The 22750-nt window shown below is 47.2% G+C and overlaps 1 protein-coding gene across 7 annotated transcripts in view; it reads right to left on the bottom strand.

Moving 5' to 3' along the window:
- CALN1 (calneuron 1) overlaps positions 1-22750 on the bottom strand; it is a 440008-nt gene that overhangs the window by 321253 nt on the left and 96005 nt on the right. The window contains exon 1 of one of the 7 annotated variants that reach the window (XM_080679984.1): positions 19219-19969. The exons of 5 other annotated variants lie outside the window; for them this stretch is intronic. The gene's annotated coding sequence lies outside the window, so the exon portion shown is untranslated. Of the gene's footprint in view, positions 1-19218; positions 19970-22750 lie in introns of those variants that run through there. One more of the 7 variants, XM_080679982.1, reaches the window with a different exon arrangement.

Raw genomic sequence — 22750 nt, 5'->3', positions numbered from 1 at the left:
AGGGGGTTCCATGACTGAGGAGAGGAAGCCACCTTCACACGTCCTTGGCTGAGGGCATCAGAGGGACAGATCAGAATGGCAGGCAGGGAAGGTGTCCAGGAGGCAAAACAAACACAAGTGCAAGGTCCCCCACTGTTTGCTGTCTTCTTCTACCCCACAGCCAGCCAGGAAGAGCAACACTGGATCGCTTCCCAAACTCCGCTCCATGCCAAAGAGGTACAAAAGCCAACCTAATTTAGTCATCTTGTCTCCACTCTCTCCTAAAATGACCTTACTCACCAGGTCCAAGGAGATGGTCCAAGTTTGAAGGAGGAGCTGAGACTGTACCTCCTGCTCCAAGGCTGTCGGGGGTGGAGGTTTCAGACCAGAGTATGAAGAAAGACGTAGACTCAGTCAAGATGCCGACACTTGTCAAAGGGGCCCCTACCAGCCCTCTCCCACCTAGGTGCTCTCCCAGTCCTGCCCACTCAGCACCCCTTCATTCTCCTACTGCTAATGGTGGCCCTTCTGCTATGTCCAGCTCAAGGACGTGCTCAGGGAGGGGGCCTTTCCCAGGTACCTAAACCCTTAGGTACCTAAACGTATAAAGAGAAGCTGCTTGGCAGATTAGCATTCAAGCTAAAGACCCCTGGCCCACTCCTGGCTCTGCCACATTCTAGCTGTAAAGCCCTGCAATGCAACCCTTCTAAGCCTTAGTTTTCTCATCAATAAAATTTAAGCTGTAAGGTATTTACCTCACTGCCCGGTAGTGAGCATTAACTGGAATTATCCAGAGAATACTTAGCACAGAGCCTGGTAAGATACATCAGCTCCGGGCACTCAGGATTCTGCCAAATACCCACAGCTGTGGCCTCAGCACAGCAGCACTCAGGAACAGCAGTGGATAAGGAAGGTCCAGGTGGGGGAGGGAAGGCGGAGCCAGAAGAGTGTGCCCTCTGGGGCTGTGATGTTGATATCACCCGGCACCGCTTTAGACAGCACCTGGGAGCATTGCAGCCCTCAGTCATAAACTATGAACCGGAATGACCATGGGGCACTTTGATGCATCTGATGGCATCAGTACCTACACACGAGGGCAGAGTGCGAAGTTGTAGAGTGGCCAAGAGGAAAATGAAAAGGGTCTATGAAAGGAGTGAAAACCATGGACTGGATATGTTTTAAGAGGAGGGAGGTAATGGTTTGGATGCTGCAGCAGGGCCCAGACTTTAAAGAAAAATAGGAATGATTCAAGGACATAGGAAAGACTCCAGAGATGCACATAGGAAAGTGGTGAGCAAACAGTGAAGGAGCAAACTGCCACAAGGGAGCCATTTCCAAGCAGGGAAGGCTCGCTCACACCTGGGACATACAGCTGTGTCTCAGCATTGCTAGGGCCACCTGCCCCAGACGGCGAGAAGTTGGGTCTTGAGGAGTCGCTCCATTATATTACTGTGTTTTTACTTTTTGACTTGGGGTGCACCCACAGGCTGTGTTCCCCATAACACACAGCACTGTGCCGCTCTGGAGTGGAGGGGTCATGGGTGAACCACACATATCAAGAAATCCCCATTCCAGGGGATTTTTTTTTCTGAAAAATATCATTCTTAAAATATAATTTTGGAAATGGCACCTTAGATTGAGAAAATTTAGGAAAGATAAGTAAGTTAAAAAAAAAGACAACTGCATCTTTTTTTTTTTTTAATGGTTTTGGCAAGTTGGCTCTGGAAATCTGGATAAACAGTGACCATCATAACTGTTTTCTCACTGGAAAAAAAAACCTGTAATTTAAAACTTTGAGAAAGGATAAGGGAAATTTTGTCCTACCATGGATTTTTTTAAGTTACTATAATGAAACCAGGGTGGCACTGGAAAAGAGTAGAGTAGAACCAACAGATCAGAAGTTCAGCCCAAATGTGTTATTTGGTATAACACAAAACTGGCATTTCTCAATTAGTGGATGGACTAGTCCAGTGGTCGGCAAACCGTGGCTCGCGAGCTGTGGTTAGCCGCTCTGTTGACTAATGAGTTTGCTGACTACTGGACTAGTCAATAAGTAATATTGGAAAGATTGAAAATCAGTTGGAAAAAAAACACAATAAAATAGATTCCCTATTTCATACCACAGGCACAATTAATAGTAGGTGGCTTAAATGTAACAATAAAAATATATATTAGACCTCTGGTAAAAATTGGCAAATCAATCTCACTCGTTTATTGCCTCTCCTTTCCCAAACACTACAAATACACTGAGTGGCCAGATTATTATGATCTCTGAATGCATAATAATCTGACCACTCAGTGTATATCCTATATAAGAAAAGGCTACTTTGCAAATTGTCCCCTCGACCAGGAGTTCGACCAGCAGGCAGGCCAGCCAACCGCCCATGTCCCCTCCCCCTGGCCAGGCTGGCCGGACCCCACCCATGCACGAATTCACGCACCGGGCCTCTAATATATATGTATATATACACTGAGTGGCCAGATTATTATGCGTTCAGAGATCATAATAATCTGGCCACTCAGTGTAAGAATGAAGGAGGAAGGACCAGAGGTAGGGACACATTCCTCTGTGAGGCAGGAGGAGAAAGAAGAGGGGACAGAGAGGTCTCCAGGGGATCTGGAGGTAAGAAAGCACAGAGGAGGTTAGGGCCTTAACGGAGGGAAGGGTAGGACAGATTCTTGCCTGTCATGGGTCTACACTAGGAAGGGGCCAGCCAGTCGGCACCAGAACCCTGAGAAGCACACACTGGTAGTGTCCATGCTGTGGGAGGCCCTGGTCAGAGGCAGACAGACAGAGCCCTGTCCCTAGCCCTGAGCTAGCATCCCGCTCCTGTGCCCTGTGTCCAGGAGCCAGCAGGTCAGCCTCAGCAGAAATAAAAAAGAGGGCACACCAGGCCCAGTGCGGGAGTGGAGTGAGGTGCCTTCTGTGAACAAGAACACAGGGGCCAGTCTGTGCACAGAACCCAGGAGCTCTCGGCTCCCACCCAGCCTGATGGCAGAATCCAGCACCCAGCTCCCTGGAACCTTGCCCCCAGCGTGGTTCCCAGGATGGCAGGGGCAGCCACTTGGTGTTAGAAGCTGCTGAATACTATTCAACTTTTACACTATCTAAAATATAATACATTAATAAAACAGATTTTCTTTAATTGGAAGAAATTTTTTAAATTTAGAAGTAAATATTTATGTAATCTTGGGGGGTATGGAAGAATTTTCTAAGCATGACTCCAAAACTTAAGTATTTAAAAGGGAAGGATATAACATTTGATTAAATATTTTTTTTTAAAAAAAAAAAGTAAGTTAAAAATAATATAAAAGAAATAAACAGCAAATTTGGGAAATTTTGCAGCATTAATAAACAAAGATGAGTACTATTCTTTCTACTAGAATTCTTACTTTTTTTTTTTTTTTTTTTTTTTTTTTAGAAAACAGCACCTCAATAGAAAAGTAAACATAAAGCTTCAATATGCAACTCACAAAAGAAAAAAATCAAAGGGCCAACAAGTACATTTTTAAAATTTGCATTCTTGCTCATAATCCCAGAAATCCAGAATAAACAATTCAAAACCATTTTGGCTATCAAGTTTCAAAAAGAGCTAATGCCAATATCGGGTGTTGGTGAGGATGCGTGGAAATGAGCCCTCTCATATTGCAACTGGGAGTGTAATGGGAAAAATCTTTAGGAAAAGGTCCCAAATCCTTGACCTGATCATTCCACTCCTGAGAATGTATTCTTAGAAAAACACTAATGGATGTGCAATATTTTTCAACAATAAAGTCAAAAATAACACACACCCATTTGAGGACTAAAATGCATTTACTAAACATGATGAGAAAGCAGCATATGTAACAACCTAGAAAGACATCCACAAAATACTAAGTTACAAGACAACTTATACAAGAGTATTCCCCTCACCACCCCTTCTAATAAAGAGAGGAAGGCTTCATAAATGTACAAAACACCCAAACACAAACTCTGGGAGATTTTATCCCCAAACTGTGGCCCATGGTTATCTCTGGGATCATGGGATTAAAAGTACATTTTATTTTCTCCTATTTTCTTATTTGCTGACGTTGACCACAAATGTTTTGCTTTGTACTTCACATTTACACACGTGAAAACAGTGCTCAGAGGGCGGCAATCTCCTTCAGAAAGCCCCGCACCGCTGGTCAATCTGCAGGTCGTGGCCCACAAGGCAGACTGCTCCCAAACATTTCTAAATGAAGGCTGAATGGATCTGAGCTGGGCAATTTGGTGCTACAACTATTCCTGAAACTGTGTGCACTGCCTGGCTGGTTCCACCAGGAGACTGGTGACAGCCAGTATCCACGGAGCTGTGACCACAAGGGGGGGTCCCTGTGGCACCCAGACAGGCCTCATCCCCTCACCCCCAGGCAATGCAAGAAGCACTGAGCCAGAGGGGGGAAAGACTGAGAGGTATGCAGCAGGCACGTTACTTCCAGCCCCTCCAGGCTAAATGGCTCAGTGCTCCCCAAGAGGCACCATGTACCAGCCCTGATACATGCAGGGATCCAAAGAGCTTCCTGGAGAAAAGTGAGACATGAAGATTCCATGCATCGGAAAGGCAGGAGAAAGAATGTTGAACCACCACACCCTTTCCAAAAAAGCTTTTACTCTGTGCAATAAATCAATCTCCATTTCCCAGCTATTCGCGTTATAATATCTGACCTGCTTGCTGCTATTTCTGATGGCACTCTCTGTTCACACAGATGATTTTCTCTGCCTTCCCTTCCCTCTGCCAATTACCTAATGATCTGGAAACTCCATTCAAATTTATGAGGGAGTTCCTATTTAAGAGGCCCCTACCGTGAATTATTCAATTTCAGTGCAAATAATCACTCCCTAACTCATCTGTTCAGATCTACCTAAACAATTCTATCAAGAAATACCTTGATTTTACTTTGTTTCCTCTCCTGCATCTTCTCCAAAGAATTCAAGGTGCTAAAGGAAGTAGTTCATTTAACTCACTTCCATTCCTCCCCTACCAGTCACCTCCCCAGTGGGAGAAGTGCCCGATGTATTATCTCTGCTTTACACTGAGCAAATAATCACAGAGCAAATGATGGAGACAAAGATTACTGCAGTGAGACCATCTTGCAAACCAACACAGGCTTGCTCTTCCCAACTGATGTCCGAGTCGTCAGATCACAGCTAGTTCCCCACAGGACTGCCCTCCAATTAAACTTAAGAAACATCTCTAATCATGCCTTACAGGCAAAGCACTGTGCCAAGAACTGTGGAGAAAACACATACACAGCCCACACGTGACACGCACACCAAGCCCTTTAAAAGCTCACAATTTAGAAGGGGAAGAAGAGATATGACTGCAAGTTAGCTTAGCTCATGGAGGGTCTATTTCCTCATTGAAAGAGATGTCTTCTAATATCTCTTTAATTGTGCTTTTCCAGGACTCTGTTATTCTAACTGTGATATTTAGTGCAAGCCAATACGCATTAGGGTAAATGTCTAGGTAAGTAAGTATTATACAAACACAGAGAGGGAGAAATTAAATTCAGCTTCACCAGGAAGGTCAGGTTTAACATTGCCTCTGCATGACAAGGAGCAGAAAGAGTACAGCAAGGACACATAGGTCGGTCTCGGTGGAATTTGAAGACACAGAAGTGGCAGTGTTTGATGCCCAAGGAGGCCAACTGAAAGTCACTAAGAATTCGAAATGCAACTGGAAGTTTCTGGAAGCCCAGAGTGACATGACTCACCTTGTGTTATTAGTGGATGGACCAGTCGGAGTTGGTTCAAGTCCAGGCCAGAGTAAGACCTGTGGCAGTGGGGTCAAACACTGGTGCCAAACAACAGAACTGACACATCAATCAAGCACGTGTGGGTGGGGAGCAAGAGCCAGAGATGACAACAGCCTTCTTATTCTGAGTGTCCATGGGGCTGGAGGCTTCGGGCCAGGCAGGAGAACACACTGTGGATTGGGAAGGAACTGGTCCCTTCTGCTTGGACCACGTCGAGTTTGGAGTGCTTGTGGGACAATTTACACCTAAAGGCTGATAAGACATGATGCTCAAGAGTTCGTTAAAGCATAGAGGAGAGGAAAAGATTGTTCAAAGAAAGAAACTAGAGAGAGCATGAAAAGAAAGAGGCAAATGCACAAACTCTGGGAACACCTACATTTGAGGGTTGGAAAGGGAAACATGAGGTAGAAAAGTGTTATGGGCTGACTTGTGTCTCCCTACAAATTCATATGGTGAATTCCCAACCTCAGAATGTGACCGTATTTGGAGATAGGCTTTAAAGAGGTAATTAAGTTAAAATGAGGTCGAGTGGGCCCTGGTTCAATATAACCGGTGTCCTTATAAGAGGAAATTTGAACACAGACACACAAAGGAAAAACATGGGAAGATGCAGAGAAGACAGTCATCTACAAGCCAAGGACAGAGGTCAGGCAGAGAGCCTTCCCTCACGGCCCTCAGAAGGGACCATCCTGCTGACACCTGGGTCTTGGACTTCCAGGCTCCAGAACGGAGAGAAAACAAATGTCTGTAGTTTAAGCCACCCAGATTGTGCTGCTTTGTGACAGCAGCCCTAGAAAACTAATACCAAAATCTAAGGGGTGAGAATAAGCCAGCACAGTTCATTCAGGGGCAGGTCCATAGGAAAAGGTTGGTGAACGGTGTCAAATATTGCCAAGTAAGAAAAATGAGGCCACCTCATTAGATTTTAAAGTGAGGATGTCAGTGAGCTTTGAAAAGCAAGTTCATAATATATTAAGTACCTAAGACTTAATATCATAGAGACCAACCGTAGGGTTGGCCAACAGCAAAGAGCTAAGGGACAAGCCTCAAGTCGGGTGAACCAGTGAGGGCAGCAGGGGCAGACCCTCATTTTCAGAAGCTTTGCAGTAAAGCGGGGAGTGAAATGAGATGGCAGCCTGGGGAGGCAGCCAGGTCAAGCAAAGTTTTGGGGAGACATGTTTATGAGCTAAGGAAAGGCAAATTTGAGATTTGAGCTGAGGAGAAAGGAAAAATGATAAGATTAATGGCAGAGCCATGTTGTCCTTGTAAACAAATAAGGACACTTCTTTCTTAGAAACAGGAAGAAAAGAGAAATTTTGAAGTAGAAAGGATGGAGAGTGTTGAAGACAACGGAAGAGGTGATGGAGTCCATGCCTTCAATCTATCAAAGTCAGAGGCAAGGTCATCCGAGGGGAGTAGAAAATTCAGAAGAGTAGAAGAGATTCGGGAATACAGCCATAGTGAAGAGGACAAGAAATCAGCCAAGGTTTCAAAAGAAGGAGTAGTAAAAATAATTTAGGGCTCAAGTGTAGTTGAACAATATAAAATTTTAATGGAATCAATTTAGCTGACTGAGAACTTGAAAAAGTGAATGGTTAATATTATTCTAGATGGAGGGTTGTAAAGTGAATATAGCAACAGGCCAGGAGGTCAACAAGTACAGGGATCTGGGGAATTCAGAAATGTGATTGGATTCTAGAGTAGGCTTGCTAATGACCTCTGAAGAGACAGTCATTGCAGGTTGGAAGTCAGAGAGAAGCAGTGAATAGTTATCCAGAAGCAGAAGCGGCAAACGACTATGAGCCAAAATCCAGTCCACCTCTGTTTTTGTAAATAAAGTTTTATTGCAACACAGTCTGCTCATTCATTTACATCTTGTCTATGGTTGCTTTCTGGCTATAATCGCAGAACTGAGTAATTGCAACAAGCACCGTGTGGCCTACTACAAAGCTTAAAATATTTACTATCTGCCCCTTTAAAAAAAAGTTTGCTAACCATTCCAATGGTCATCAAACTGCGGCTCACGAGCCACATGCGGCTCTTTGGCCCCTTGAGTGTGGCTCTTCCACAAAATACCACGGCCTGGGCAAGTCTATTTTGAAGAAGTGGCGTTAGAAGAAGTTTAAGTTTAAAAAATTTGGCTCTCAAAAGAAATTTCAATCGTTGTACTGTTGATATTTGGCTCTGTTGACTAATGAGTTTGCCGACCACTGCATTAAGCGAACGGCTGTAGTGTGAAAATCAGGTGGCAACACCAGGCCAGTGAGAAGAAAGGGAGCACCAAGACCAGGCCAGCTGATTACCAATGAGCCATCAGGCAGACCAGCCCCCGATCAAGGACAGAGCAATCAAGGCAAGGACCAGATTCAGAAAATCCAGCCCAGAGAGCAGACCTGAAGTGAAGGAGAACTCAGGGGGTCCCCTGTCTCCACCAGGTATGGAACCCCCACTGAGACTCCTTTTTGGGTAATGTGATCAATCTGAACAATCCAGCAAGTACAAAACAGAGGCTACCGTGCTCAAAACACAGCAGAGCCACAGTCTCGGAAGCCTACGACGACATGGGTAAAGGGTAGACACCAAAGGAGGATTAAGACCAAACAGAGTGCAGTAGTAAAGTCTCTAAGTCAAATGCAAAACAGGTATCTGGTGCTTACCGTGCACAGGGTTGCCCCAAATGACATTCCAACCTTACCCATTGTTGTGGCTTCTCTTCTTTACGAGCTGGGGTTTGCCCACATGTGGGCCCATCAATTGACACATCTACAGAGAGCTAGAAAAGCAAAGACTGGGGAAATAGGACAGGGCCAACACCAGCAGGACCGACTCCAATGGTGTGAGGGAGAACCCACCCCCGTGAAGGTAAAAGGGTGCTCTGAGAGGGGAACGTCGGAGTCTGTGTAAAAGTGTCCGATGGAAGTTCTCTGAAACGCCTAGCACATCTGGACAATCGGCATTACAGAGGCAGTACAGCCTAGTGGCCTAAGAGCCCAGCTTCCAGAGCCGTGAGACAAGCTTCACTACTCATTAGCTGTGTGACTTTCAGGAAGGTACTTAACTTCTCTGTGGTTCGGCATCCTCATCTACACAAATGGAGACAATAATGGCATCTACCTTACCTCCCTGGGTTGTTGAAGGGATTCAATGAGTTAACATATGTGAAGTACTTAGAAAGGAGTACTTATATAACCATTAGCTATAATTATACTGCCTCAACCTTTATGCTAACTTTCATGTGCCCCTAAGTCTTTTCCTACTCTATTTTAAAGACTTGATCTTCTAGGACGAAATACACCCGCCCTGAGCATGCAATGTCCCCTTCAGTCTCTGAACCTTCATGTGAAGCAAAGCATGAAGAGATAGGCAGGAAATTGTCCCCGTCAACACTGACATGCTGAAACAGGTGCCTTCAGTTGAAAAAAGCAGAAGGAAAGGATCCAACAAAATATAATCTATTAGTCATCACATGCTGAACACATCACATCTAGGTGATAAATGCCAAGAGCATCAATTAGGAACTATTCTTACAACAGGTTTAAATAATCATCATGACATCAAGAAACCTATATGTCAAGAGTGTTCTTTATTTGTTTCAATGACAGGAGGAAAATATTGGGGTGAAAACAGTAAATGTAATTATTTTGCATCAGGTAGGGCAGCCTGCATTAGCATCCCACCTGGGAACAAGCTACTGAACATCTGTCAAAGTGTCAGCTCCAACCGCATAAGCAAAGAACTTTGTCAAGCTCCTGTGCAGTTACCTAAAGTTGGCTGGAGGAAGGCGATGGAAAATCACAGGTATAATTAACAGCAATGTCTCTCGATCCACAGGCGCTTTTACTCTGACTACATCGTCTGTCTTTCTGGGTGCCTCTGTCTCCTGATTCCCCTGCATGGGGAGCAGCAGGGGTTCCTTCTCCCCAAGCCTCATCCTGCCATGTCCCTCCTCCTGGTCTCAAGTCCACAGCAGCCCTGGACCAATCAGTTTCCTCCCTTTCAAAACTAAGGGGTTTAGACTAGATAATTGGTAAGGTCCCTTGCAGCTCTCTGAGCCTCTGATTCTGACTCTATAAATGCTGACCAGGGGCAGAAGGATGCTCTGGATTCTGAAGGACAAAGAGGTGCAAGTGATTTATAGTCATGATTCTAACTTTTGGGCTCCAATACTAGAGCAATAATTTTTAAATGTCCAGAGATGAATTTTTAATGAGTATTTAATTAATCTGTTCTTTATAATATTAAAGAGGGAGGGGGAGGCAGGGTCCAGGCTCATGGTTCTCCTACTCTGAATGAACCAAAGATAATCCCATGAAAAGGCAATGGTTCCAGAAGCCTTTCATGTGAAGCCAAACAGATCAGGAACCTGATTCTCCTGCCTGGGCCTTGCCTTCCCCGTGTGGCCCATGAGAAGCAGCAGGAGAACCTGGAGCTTCTTAGAAACGCAGGCGCCAGGCCTGCTCCAGACCTGGCATCAGAATTTGCGTTTGAACAACATCCCTCAGGGACTTGCAGGGTACCTCAGTTTGAGAACAGCTGAGAGCCCTGATTCTCAAAGTTGACTGTACAGTGCACTGAATCACCTGGGGGTCTGGGTCCCATCACTCCCAAGAATCTGACGTCACTTTCCTGGGATGTGATGGGGCACTGGGACATTTTTAAGGCTCCTCAGAGGATTCTAATGCGCAGCAAAGTTTGAGAAACACTGAGCTAGATTCTCCACTTCTGGTTCTAAAACTCAAATCCAGGGTCAACCGACTTCCCTCTGGAAAGGTCTGTATCACCCTTCCCAAGAAGAGAGCAGGATCACCCACTAAAGTTCCAAGTGATGATGGGTCACCATCCCGAATCAGAACCTGCCTCTTGTGTTTACATTCGCGTCTGAGGTTACGCCCCGGACCGCCAAGCTCCTGCAAGGTGCTCACTCCAAAAGAAAGCCATCTTTTAGCTTTTAGTTGTCTCTCTCTCTCTCTCTCTCTCTCTCTCTCTCTCTCTCTCTCTCTCTCTCTCTCTCTCTCGGCAACTGCACCATTTCAAATCAGAGTACAGAACTTTCTTTTTCAGCAACACCTTTCATTCAGAGATCCCAAAGCACATGGACCCCAGGGCCAGAGGCCAAAACGGAGGGAGTAGAAGAGTCCACGGCGATGCCCTTGTTCAGTCCCTCCTGGTGTGCAAGACTCTGAGTCAGCCTGCACCGTAACTACAAATTTAAGGCTATGATCTCTGAGTGAGGACCCATTGACAGTATCTGCCAGTATTTATATTTCCCTCCTTTTTAATTTTGTGATCCTTCCCCTGTGATTCCTGCCCTTTGAGGGCCCCACAGATTCCGTGCCTCTGGGTTTTTGAAAGAAGCATTTATTTCTCTATGTGTGAGAAGTAGAGAACTTTGGTATTTATTAAAAGATAAAACAGGAGCCAAGCTGGAATACAGCAGTACTTAGATCTACCAGAGCTCAGAAGCGGGTTAGCATCCTTGCAACTAACTTGAGGACTGGGTCTGGGAGTGAAAAGAGGACCACCAGCCTCAGCTGAGAGATGATCCATCCTCAACCTGCTGCCACCAAGTAACTCATGAAGGGAAGGGGTTGGGGTCAACCCACAGAACAGACTTGAAAACTCAATCCCCAGAAGAGATCTTTCCAGGTCTACATCCATGAGTTTGCCCAGACAAAAGGTAATTCAACTAGTTAAAGCAATTTCACAAAGTCAGAGTCTGCTCTTCCTATTTTTTAAAAAAAAAGAAAAAAAAAAGAATAGTCTATTGATTTTGAGAGAGAGAGGAAGGGAGAGGGAGAGAAAGATAGAAACATCAATGTAAGAAGGCCTCGTCAATAAGTCGACTGCCTCCTGCATACCTCCTACCGGGGATCAAGCCCAAAACCCAGACATGCCCCCTTGATCGGAAATCCGGAATGGAACCAGCAACCTCCTGGTACATGGGATGACGCCTAACAACCAAGCCACATCAGCCAGGGAAAGTCTGATCTTTCGTGTAGAAAGTGTGCTTGTCTTTGAGGGGCAATGGAAGGTGGAGATTTCAGGTAGTACATCACATGCCTCTATGGTTCCCACCACAGGCTAACCTGGGACCCTGGGCAAGTTAACCAGCTTTGCTGCATCTTCGTTTCTTCATCTGTAAAATGAGGAAATACTAATAATCAGAGGAGGATGAATACTTGTCACTTCCTGCTGGGTATGGAATGTGTTTACGTGACTGTGTATAAAATGAATTGGCCACCATAGACCAGATTAAACAGAACAACTGGCTTTAAGGACAAGCCGTAGGAATGCTGGAGGCTGACATGCTACATCAATGTGTAGTACAGATGTTTGGGGCTTTCTTCCCAGGCTATAAAGATGTTTACACAGTAGTCGGGCCTGTTATCAGTACACAAACAGATTACAATTTTACAGAATGAACGAACAGCTCAAACACCCTCCCATTTTTTCATCAGCTTCAGAGTGCTTTTCTAATTCTTGGGTTTACCAAAACAAATACATTTACTGACAACACAGAGCCATTGCGGAGTACAGGGAAGAGGTTCTAGGGTGAGGAAATAGACTCTGTTTGACAGAGTGCATGTCATTTACTCCTGCGGTCCTCATTCTTCCCATCTATAAAATGAGATAACCTTGGTCCCTGCTCCCCGCTCCCCCGTAAACTCCATGGTTCTATTACTTTTATAACCATTCTCTTCTAAGCACATATTGGCTCTTCTCTTCTCCAAGAAAGGATGTAATTAAAATAATGATGAGAAAGTAGTAATTCTGCTGAATCACATAATGAGACCAATCTGACACTGTTCAATTACCCTAACACTGAGTTTCATTCCCAACACCAGCCCCACACCCCGTCTGCACGATGAGACCACACAAATGTACAGCTCTTCCCAAACACATCAACGCCTCTAAGGAACACTTCATTGAAGGTTTTTCCTTTCCTGTTTTCAAAGGATAGTACTCCACTGCAATAAATATGTCACCAAAATAATTAGCTAAGCTCCCTAATTTGCACTTCTGAGCTTCCATATTGGCTAACTTTTGTTAATGAAACACTGCAAGTGGTTTGTAATCATGTACCAACTTCTGGGCTCCAATGTTAGAGCAATATATTTCAATGCTCAAAAAATGAACATTTAATGAATATTTAATTGCTCTATTCTTTATAAGTATAAAGTATGCTTTCAGTGAACACTCTGAACTAAAAAGGCAAGATGCAGCTTCTCCTAGCTAAGCTATATATTCAAGTTTCCTGATGACTTTGATTTAAGGGGGGAAGGTCACCTAGGTTTCAAGCTGTAGAGGAAGGAATTTTGTTACAGCAATATTCCAAAATCCTTCAACAAAATATTAGATGTACTAATACTAAAGGCCTGATGCATGAAAATCGTGCAGGAGTAGGCCTTCCTTCCTCTGGCTGCCGGCACCAGCTTCCCTCTGGCACCCGGGACCAGGCTTCCCTCAGCTCCGGCTTCATGGGGAAGGTCACCCAGAAGGACACCTGGTCTAATTAGCATATTACACTTTTATTATATAGGATATTTGGAATGCATAGGAAAAATGTCTAACAATATATGTACAGAATGGTAATTGTCTGGGGAATGAGAGAACAGAAAAGTGCTATCACTTTTTATGTAACATTTCTGTATTGCTTTAATTTTTAATAAATGATTGCTTTTGCAACTAAAAATGTTTTTAAGAATCAAACAAAGAGCCACCCATTGGGGCAGCTGGTGCAAAATATGTCCAGAAATAGAATGGTAGGAAAAAGTGTTTCGTAGATATGCTTCTTACAACACCCATTCAAGACATTTGTGGTCATCAGTGTCCACATTTTCAAACAATTCTTTTCTGATTATAAAATAAATATGTGCTCATTTTCAAAAAATAAAAATAAAAATCAGTCAAAATGCCAACATCTTTGAACAAGCAGTATGAACATTTTTAGACCACTGATTTTCATTATTCTTCTAAAATGTGGTTTTGTCAGTACCCACACTTAATTGCTACATTAGAAACCACTAAATTAAGGTTACCAAAGCATTTTCTCTCCATCTGTTACTCTTAAACATTACATGTTTCATTTTACACTCTAATTAAGACTCGTTTTACTGTACCAAGATAGTGCACACAGAATGCAAAGCTGCGGGTATGATCTTTCGAAAACATGTTTAAGTCACTCACTCTCCCATTTAAAACCCTCCAGTGGCTTCCCTCAAACACAGTATCAAATTCAAACTCTACAGGGTGACTTCTGAGGCTCCCCATGAACTAGTCCCTGCTTCTCTAAACTCACCTCTTGTCATGCCAGCCTCCTTCCTGTTCCTTTAATGCACCCAGCATGTTCAGACCTCAGGACTTTGCACTGGATGCACCCACTGTCTGGAAGTTCTTCTCCAGGTCTTCCCCTGACCTACCTCTTTAAATAGGGCTCCTTGGTGAGCACTCACTGCACCGGTCTCCATCAGATCGTCTAATTTTATTTTCTATTTTATTGTCTTGTACCACCAGAATACGAGTGTACCACCTCTGTCTATTTCACCTTTTTCTCCAGGACCTAAGCCAGAGATGCATAATAAATATTGGTTGAATGGATGACAATGTACTCAAAGTACACAGATTTGTGGGGCATGAGATAAAGTAACTACTTAAATGGTCTTATTGATAGGAGCACAGCCCCTTAATGAGACTTTTAAAAATAGGTCACCACCTTCTCGGGCAGACTGATCAGACAATGCTGCCCATAGCCCTGCCATTGGGGGAAAAAGTGAGTTATTTAGTCTTAGCCACAGTTTCATTTTTTATCCACCTCATTACCTAAATCAGAAACCCAGGAGTCATGCTGTACCCTTCCTTTCTCCTACTCCTACATCAATTAATCAAAAAGCCTCACCAACATCCCTTCCTGTGGAGGACATGCCCAACTTCTAAGTCGCCGTGTTTTCACAGGGTCATTCGTGTCTTTCAGAAAACTACCTCTCCCCATTCCAATGATATTTCAGAAAAGTGCTACTAAACATGCAAACCCAAAGCTATGCCAAGTGGACATTTCCTCTGTGCATTTGAATGTAACAGAAGAATGCGATGAGGAGGAGGAGGAGGAGGAGGACGAGGAGGAGGAGGAGAATAAGGAGGAGGAGGAGGAGGAGGAGGAGGAGGAGGAGGAGGAGGAGGAGGAGGAGGAGGAAGGAGGAAGAGGAGGAGGAGGAGGGGAATGAGGAGGAGGAGGAGGAGGAGAATGAGGATGAGGAGGAGGAGGAGGAGGAGGAGGAGGAGGAGGGGAATGAGGAGGAGGAGGAGGAGGAGGAGGAGGAGAATGAGGAGGAGGAGGAGGAGGAGGAGGATGGAGGAGGATGGAGGAGGAAAAGGCTGGAGATCATTTGCTTCCATACAATGTCCTGAGAGAAACCATGGGCCATTCCTGCCACCAATATCCCCTCTGCCTAATTCCTGTCTGCTCCAAGCCTGGCTTTTTAGGTGTGTCTTCAGTCCTGTGAGTTCCCATCAATACTGCTAATACATTCTCTTTGGTTTAGTTGTTATACAGAGTTGGTTTCTGTTGCTTGTAACCCAGGAACTCTGAGAATTCTCCTAAATGTGTGCCCAATCCATCTCTTCTGCTCCACACCCCATGGTCTCAGCACCAGCCACCTCACTGGTATCCATACCGCTGGATTGCCAAATCCATTCTCTACAAGGTCCCCAACAAGTCTTACCTAAACTTCAAATCTGACCATGCTGCCCATCCCCTAATGGAGAAATGTGGCACCTCCAGTCCTGACCGAAGACCTCCATCTATCATTCTAGCTTCTTCTCTTGTCACTCTCTGCCTCGACCTATAAGCTCCAGGAACTCCAAACTACCAGCTGCTTCCCCATATTCTCTATATGTTTTCTTACCTCTCTCCCTGTGCCTACCCTATGTCCTCTGCATGGATTACCTATTTAAGGCTGACCACTTCCTAATCACCCTTTAAGCTCAGCTCAGACATCACTTCCATCCTAAGCTAGCTGCCTGCTGTCTCTGCTCACCAATGTGTGCCCCCAATCCATGGTCTGCCTTCCCCACTCTCCTGTGAATTTTTATGACAGGTGCTGTGTCATATTTATCTCAATATCCATACCACATAACAGGCACTGAATACATTTTGTTAGATAATATATCAACTAACCACTTATTAGATGATCTTGTTTAAATGATTAAAATCCTACTTCACTTTAAAAGCCACAGGCCGGATACAACCACTGTGTTTTAATTTTCCATCTTTCTAACCACATTCAGAATTATTCTGAAACTGAGTGACTGAGGGATCAGTCTAGGCTGCCCATCTTGAAGACGGTTTCATCGCTTGAGAGCCAGGGCGCACAGTTTTAACACGAATCGGAGGCTATTGTTCATTGCACTGCCTAATGGTTCTTCATCATAAAAGGATGTTTCAAACACTCTGACTACATTAGGTTAAGCCTCCAGTGAAGGGCAAAGATGCCACCCACCCCACACTAATGTGAGCACACTGATAGGGAGTATGCAAACAAACAAGCAGTCGCCCATAATCAAACCAAATCTGGTCTTATACCTCACAAGCCTGGGATAGGGGCACCCCTAGAGGGCAGGGCCTTCTCCTCTGACCCACTGCACAAAGCCCAGCTCCCTCCCAAGCTTGAGCTTCCTCATCGGGAATGAGGAATGAGACGCTGACCTAGATTCACTCAGCAAACACAGACAGGGCACCCACTATGGGTCTGACTCCGAAAGAGGCACCAAAGGTCCAATACGCTTCAGATCATAGGCAGCAGTGTGGAAAGAGCCCGGGACTTAGGATCAGAAAGCCCAGCCTCTTAGAATCAAACCATAACCCTGCCTCTTTCTCACAAGCTACGCAGCCCCAGGAAAGTTACTTAACCTAACCTCCCTTAGTATCCGTTTGCAAATATGAAAAATTAGGATTATGTGAGCTCAAATGTGTGAGAGCGTCTTTCCGTAAGCAGAGGCTCCGACATCTGAATAAAGAGTGTCTTCAAAGACCTGAAATGTCCAAAGTTCTATCAGAGCCAGGAGAATTCCTCTCAGCATAAGAACTAGCATCCTTTCTGCCACCCAAGAGTACTGCATGGGCGGCCTGTAATGAACTGGGCTGGCAAAGCCTGGACTGCAGGCTTAAAGTGCACAGAAACCTCTCTCACTGGCTGGTGACCTCGGAGCACACTGTCCACTCACCATGGAAAAGAAATTTCTAGACTGGAGCCCAACACTCCCCAGTATTAAGCACAGATCAGAGTCCTCCCACCGTGGAGATCAACGTTCAAGTCAACCAAGCAGCTGTCATACACACACACACACACCCTCACTGCATGCCAATCCCCACCGCCCCTTAGAGTGGTGTGTCTTCATCGAGTCATGCCCATCAGTTTCTCCACAGAACCAGCTGAATTAAATTATTTTCTTTCTAAAAAGCCCTTACTCTGCACTCTCACCGAAGGCCTGATTACTGGCAATAGTTACATTCTGAGTTCAGAGAAAGGTGATCATTCTAAGAGGATTTAGCGCTCCTCCAATAAAATAGCCTAGGGATTGGGTTTCCTACCAGTTTTGTTTTCATTACTCCACTTGGATAGATCCAGTAACCAATGTCAGTGTCTTAGACCAGCTTCTCAGTAAACATAGCTGTTCTCCAGGCAGCTGGTGCCATGAAAAACCCACAGGTCTGCAGTGAACTCAACAAGGAGGGCCTTGCTGCTGGGGGAACGCAGCCCAGAGCATCCACGGGGCACTCATCAGGGCCACCACCAACTGCCTAAGGGACTAGCAGCGCCCAGCTCGGGAGCCCAGGAATGAATCCTGAGCTGGATGCCACCCAGAGCTGCAAGCATGGGGGAGGGAGGTCTCAGCTGCCATCTAGGCTTCAGTCAAAGCCTCCAATAAATAAAATTGGGACTCCATGGACACTCCTCCTCCCAAGATGAAATTAAAACCACCAGCAAGCCAAGGAGAGCTGCAGTCAGGCTTTGATTTGGAAAAAAAAAAAAAAAAAAAACCTGTCCTGCTCTAGCCTCCAGACAATTTCACACCAAATGGCTTTAAAACCCTTTCCAAAGCTCTGATGCCTGACTTGAAAAAGAGTTTATCTTTTTTACTAAAAGTCGGCAGTTAAAGAAGCAAAATGTGGAAATCCTGAGAGTTAAGTGTTGCCTTTTGCACAAACGCTGGGTGTGTCTGGACACAGAAGGCAGAAATTTCACCATTCTTCCAGAGGTCACCTCACCTCTATCACCAGGCCGCTCTTACTCACTCTGGAATGTAACTATTAAAACTAATCAGACTTCGCGACCCAACATAGCCACACACAGTCCGCAATGAGCCCCTATTCTCTGAGCCCAGGTTAAGTCTCCTTTTTCTGCGGAAAAATGGGCTCAGGGGTTGGGATGGCGCCCCGGTCTTGGCACCCAGGGAACTGCAGTCCCTGTTTCACCTGGGCTAAGAGCGGGAACCTGGGCAATGGCAAGCAAGGCGCCTTCCTCACACACTCCTCCCCAAATCAGAAAGAGCTGTGGAAGCGCCGCGGCGGGCGGGGGCAGAGGGCGCACGTGGCTGGCGCCTCGGAGGCGAAACGAACGAACCCTCCATCCACCCTCCGCACCACCGTCCTGTAGGTGAGAGGCGTTCCGCGCTCGCCCTGGTCCCCCGCCCGGCCCCAGAACTACCTGCTGCCTAGGAGCCCTCAGGCCAAGTCTGAGGAAGTTCACTCCTTGTGGCGGCCAGTCCGGGGAGGGTGGAACACGAGTTTCAACCCAAACTACCCTGAGAGCCGAAGCCTGCCGCTGCCCAGGCGCCGGACCCACGGAGCTGCTTGATGCCCAGAGGCCAGCTGAGCATCAGCAGGTCCCAGTCTGGGCTGCCAGAGGCCTCCCCGGTTATCCCGAACTCCGCAGGGCCCGGACCCCGATCGGGTGGAGGCGAGGAGCGTGCGCCCAGGCAGGCGAGCAACCCGCGCTAGGGGCTGGAGGTGGAGAGAAGCCTGCCTCCCGCCTCCCGCCTCGCCTGATCGCCATGACTCCCGGCTTCCCGAAGACCTGGAAGCCGTGCTGCCCTCCCACCTGGGCTGCGGTTCGGATTCCCTGCCCTCCCGTCCCTTCCCTCCGCCCTGGCGCCTGGCCCCCAACCTACAGCCGGCACAGTTCCGGGACATCCAAGTGGGACACCCATGGCCCTTTCCCAGCCCCACGCCCCCGGGCGGCGTCCAGGAGCCACCCCAAAGGGGAGCAAGGTGGCTCAGGCGAGCTGGGATGCCCTCTGTCCGGGCCAACAGGTATGGAGGCATTGTCGGCCACCTGCCCGCCCACTTCGGGGAGAGGGGCCCGAGACAGCCAAGGGCTTTGCGCACCGTGGAGAGGGGTGAGAACGCAGGGGAAGGCGAGGGCAGGAGACGAGGAGAGGGGGCGAACGGGTGGTGGCACTCACCTCTCGCAGGGCCAGGGCCGGCCGCGCGGGCCCACAGCCCTGAAGCCCGGGTTCCAAGGCGCGGAGGCGCGGAGCTGGGGGGCTCCCTCAGAGGCCCGCAGGGAGGGGGCGGCGCGGATGCGGGCGCCGGCGGGCAGCTCTCGCCGCACACTCACACACCCAGCCAGCGGCCGCGTCCCCGCGCCGGCATCCTCGCTGCCGCCGGCTCCCACGGCGCCCCAGGCCGCTCCCCAAGCGCGCGCCGAGCCAGCGCGAGTCCCTCGTCGGCTTGGAGCACTATCTGGGCGCGTGCCTCCCTGTCCTTGTCTTCGGCTCCCGTCTGGGGATCGCGTGCCCCGCACCCTGCACGGCGCGCTCCTCTACCCCTCCCGCTCCCGCTGGCCGTGCAGAGCCCCAGCGCGCGGGCTCAGCCCATGTGCGCGGCTGCCTCGCAGCGCCCGGGAGCCCAGTGGCCGAGGCCCCGCTGGAGTTGCGCGCCCTAGAAACTCCATGCAGCTTCGGCCTCCTCCCCAGCTCCTCCCCGGCGAGCCCCCCGGGGCCTGGAGGCCTCTCGCAGCGCCCGCCCCACTCTGCCTTAGCGCGCGCCGGGAGCCGGTATTCAGGGCTCGGCTCGGCAGCCCGCGCGCTTCCCCGAGGGTCGGGGAGCCCCCACCCCCACTCCGTCGCCTTGCCAATAACCAAGCTCCCTTGGTTTCCAGGCAGCGCAACCTGAGGAACGCCTTGGCGCGCGCGCACTCACACTCGCGCGCGCACACAGGCACACGCGGGGGGCGAGCTGGAGCTTGGCAGACGGTCCTCCTTCCTTTCCTACCCAAAGAAGCTGCCCACGTTAACTCTGGCAAACTGCTGTTCTTCTGTATTGGACTACTCACCCCGGCGCCCCCCGCCTTAACTAATTCATCCCCGGCGCCCACACCCTTGGGCCACAATCACACCTGCGTCTTCGCCGGGGCTGCAGAAATGGGTGGAGGAGGTGGAAGCTCTTCTGTTTGCCCACCCCTACTATCTAGGGAGGCACGTTTGGGGCCACTGCCCGTCAACCTCCAAGGTCAAATAGATTTGATGAGAGAAAGAGGGTGCTTGGACACAGGTGTAAGCTAGAAATCTTTAAGACTATCTGAAACCTGCAGGGCGCTGACCTCTGTCAAGTCCATTCGCAGACAGACCCCTTTTTTTCTCTTCTGCCCCATGCCTGAAGGACAGCATAGTTGCTTAAGAGTCTCCAGTCACCATCCCTGGTCCCCACCTGCCTACCTCTCATGTGCCCAGAAGCTGACGGAATGCACAGTGAAGCGAAGGTTTGTGTTGCAAGTAAAAATGAAAATAAAAATAGCAAGATGGTTCACAGACTGTCCCATAGACAAAGTCAGAAGCCTGCCAGTTCCTTTCTGCTCCTCGCTGAGTGTACCAAGGCAGAAGGGACACCCACCTGGCTGGAGCAGGAGGGTCTTTCCTTACAGCACTCTTCTTTCCAGGGTCTCCCGTTTCTTGCCTGCTCTAGGTGGCAGAATGACTGCTCGCCAGCTCAAACGACTCCAATTCGCAGAATCAAAGAAAAGCTACAGCATAAAAATTCTTACACCAATCGGAAACAAAGCAGGCAATACTGCCACAAGCATCTCATGCAAACAGCTCGGCCATCACCTCTCTGCTGGCTGGTATACCTGCCAAGGGAGTGTGGACACTGGCACTGCCAGCCAGTGGCACAGGTTAATCAGGGTCCCCTCCTTATCTGCGCTTCCTGGCTTGCAGCCTGGGAGTGGTTCCTGAGACCCCCACAGTACTCACTGTATCACACCTTTGTCATTTAGTATTTGCTACCCTGTATTCTTACTATTTTTTCTTGTACCAGCTCAACTCCCCAAGTTAGCTAATAACCTTTTGAGGCACTGGCTGAGTCTTATGGACATAGTTCAGAGAGGTGCACAGAAGGCATTTCCAGGGGTTTCCATGACAGGTCTTGGGCAGATGAATTGAAAGAGTGGGTGGGGTCTCAGTATGATCTTTCCCTCTGATCTCTTAGTTTGGATGAAAGCTGCATCTTCTAACAATCGGTTGCTTATGTAAGCAATTGTTTGTCACTTTCTGGATGGCAACTGTGTCACCAAAGCCCTTTGCCAGTCTATATACACACATGGTAGAATGTGAGGGTCACAAAGCCCTTTGCCAGTCTATATACACACATGGTAGAATGTGAGGGTCACAAAGCCCTTTGCCAGTCTATATACACACATGGTAGAATGTGAGGGTCACCATTTAACCAGGGTGGGACACATCTGGCAGAAGCTCTCTGCTCTCACTTACTGCTTGTATGAATTTGGGCAAGTTGTTTGTTCTCTCTAAATCTCAACTATCCTCATCTGTAAAATGGGAATAATTATGGTGCTTAACCCCCATGGTGGCTGTGATTCAATGTGATAACATGAATAGCAGTTCCCTCAGCTAACACAGTTCCAGGCATAATGTAAACTTTCAATAAATGTTGGCATTATTGGTGAGTAATTGACACATATCAAAGACATTTCTGGGGGGGGGGGTGAGGGGAGGGAATCAAGGATACTAAGCTCAAGAGATCTCAAGAACTAGAGAAGCCAGGTGTCAAACTTTGGTGAGAATGCCAAATGGAGTCTCCTGGTCCTCACCAAGTATGATGATTCTGAGACTTCCATGTTAAGGAAGTTGCAGGTTCACAGGCCCTGGTACTCTTGCTTCAACTTTTATGCTTTGTTCAAAATACATTAATTAAGAGTCAAAATGCGTCAGCTCCTTATTAAAATGCCAAAGACAATCTTGTACCAATTGTAAGAATGGAAGCTCAAGTCATCCTAAAACAAAATGGGGGGGGGGGGCGTTGTTTCCCTTTATTATACATTTGCAGCTGGATTTAGCATAAGTAGTCTCTCCAACCCAGAAAAATTCAGCCCTCCATAAGACAGCTAGAAATTAACTTTGTTCAACCACCTGCCTCTAGCTTTGGGACTCAGAGGTACACAAATCAGACACCTGGACAAATTGCTACCTTACCACACAGTAATAATTTTCTGGCATGGCCAAAGTCATTCCTGCCTCTACCTCTTCTGTTCCCCTAACCTTCATTCTTTTGTTTTGCCTTCAGTAAATAAATCTACTTCCAAGACAGCCAAGGGCAGAGAGTGATGAAGTGGTATGTTACATTCTGAACAGAAATAGGCAGAAAAAGAAAAATCATGTGGGCAAGCATATGTTAGAGAGTAACGTTTTTCATGTAGTCCACTAAATACAGAGTATAGAATGCTTTGAATTCTTTCCAATATACATTCTTTACTTTGAGACAAGAGGTTTAGAATGCTGTTAGGCAGCAACAGATAACCAGAACAAAATTTGGTATCTGGAAGTAGAGGGCTGCTGTAACAAAAAGTTAAAACATGGTTTTGGGATTGGACACTGGGGAAAAGCTAGAAGTTTCTTGAAAGATGCAAGATAACAGAAGACTCTTGCAGGGGGGTGGGGGGACTTGAAGAACACCAAGAAAACTGTTCATGGAAGCTGGAGA

This window comes from Plecotus auritus (assembly GCF_963455305.1).
Source record: "Plecotus auritus genome assembly, chromosome: 7".
In the NCBI taxonomy this organism is placed as follows: domain Eukaryota; kingdom Metazoa; phylum Chordata; class Mammalia; order Chiroptera; family Vespertilionidae; genus Plecotus; species Plecotus auritus.
Note: the sequence above shows the minus strand (reverse complement) of the source record. Positions and strands in the feature narration are given on the sequence as shown.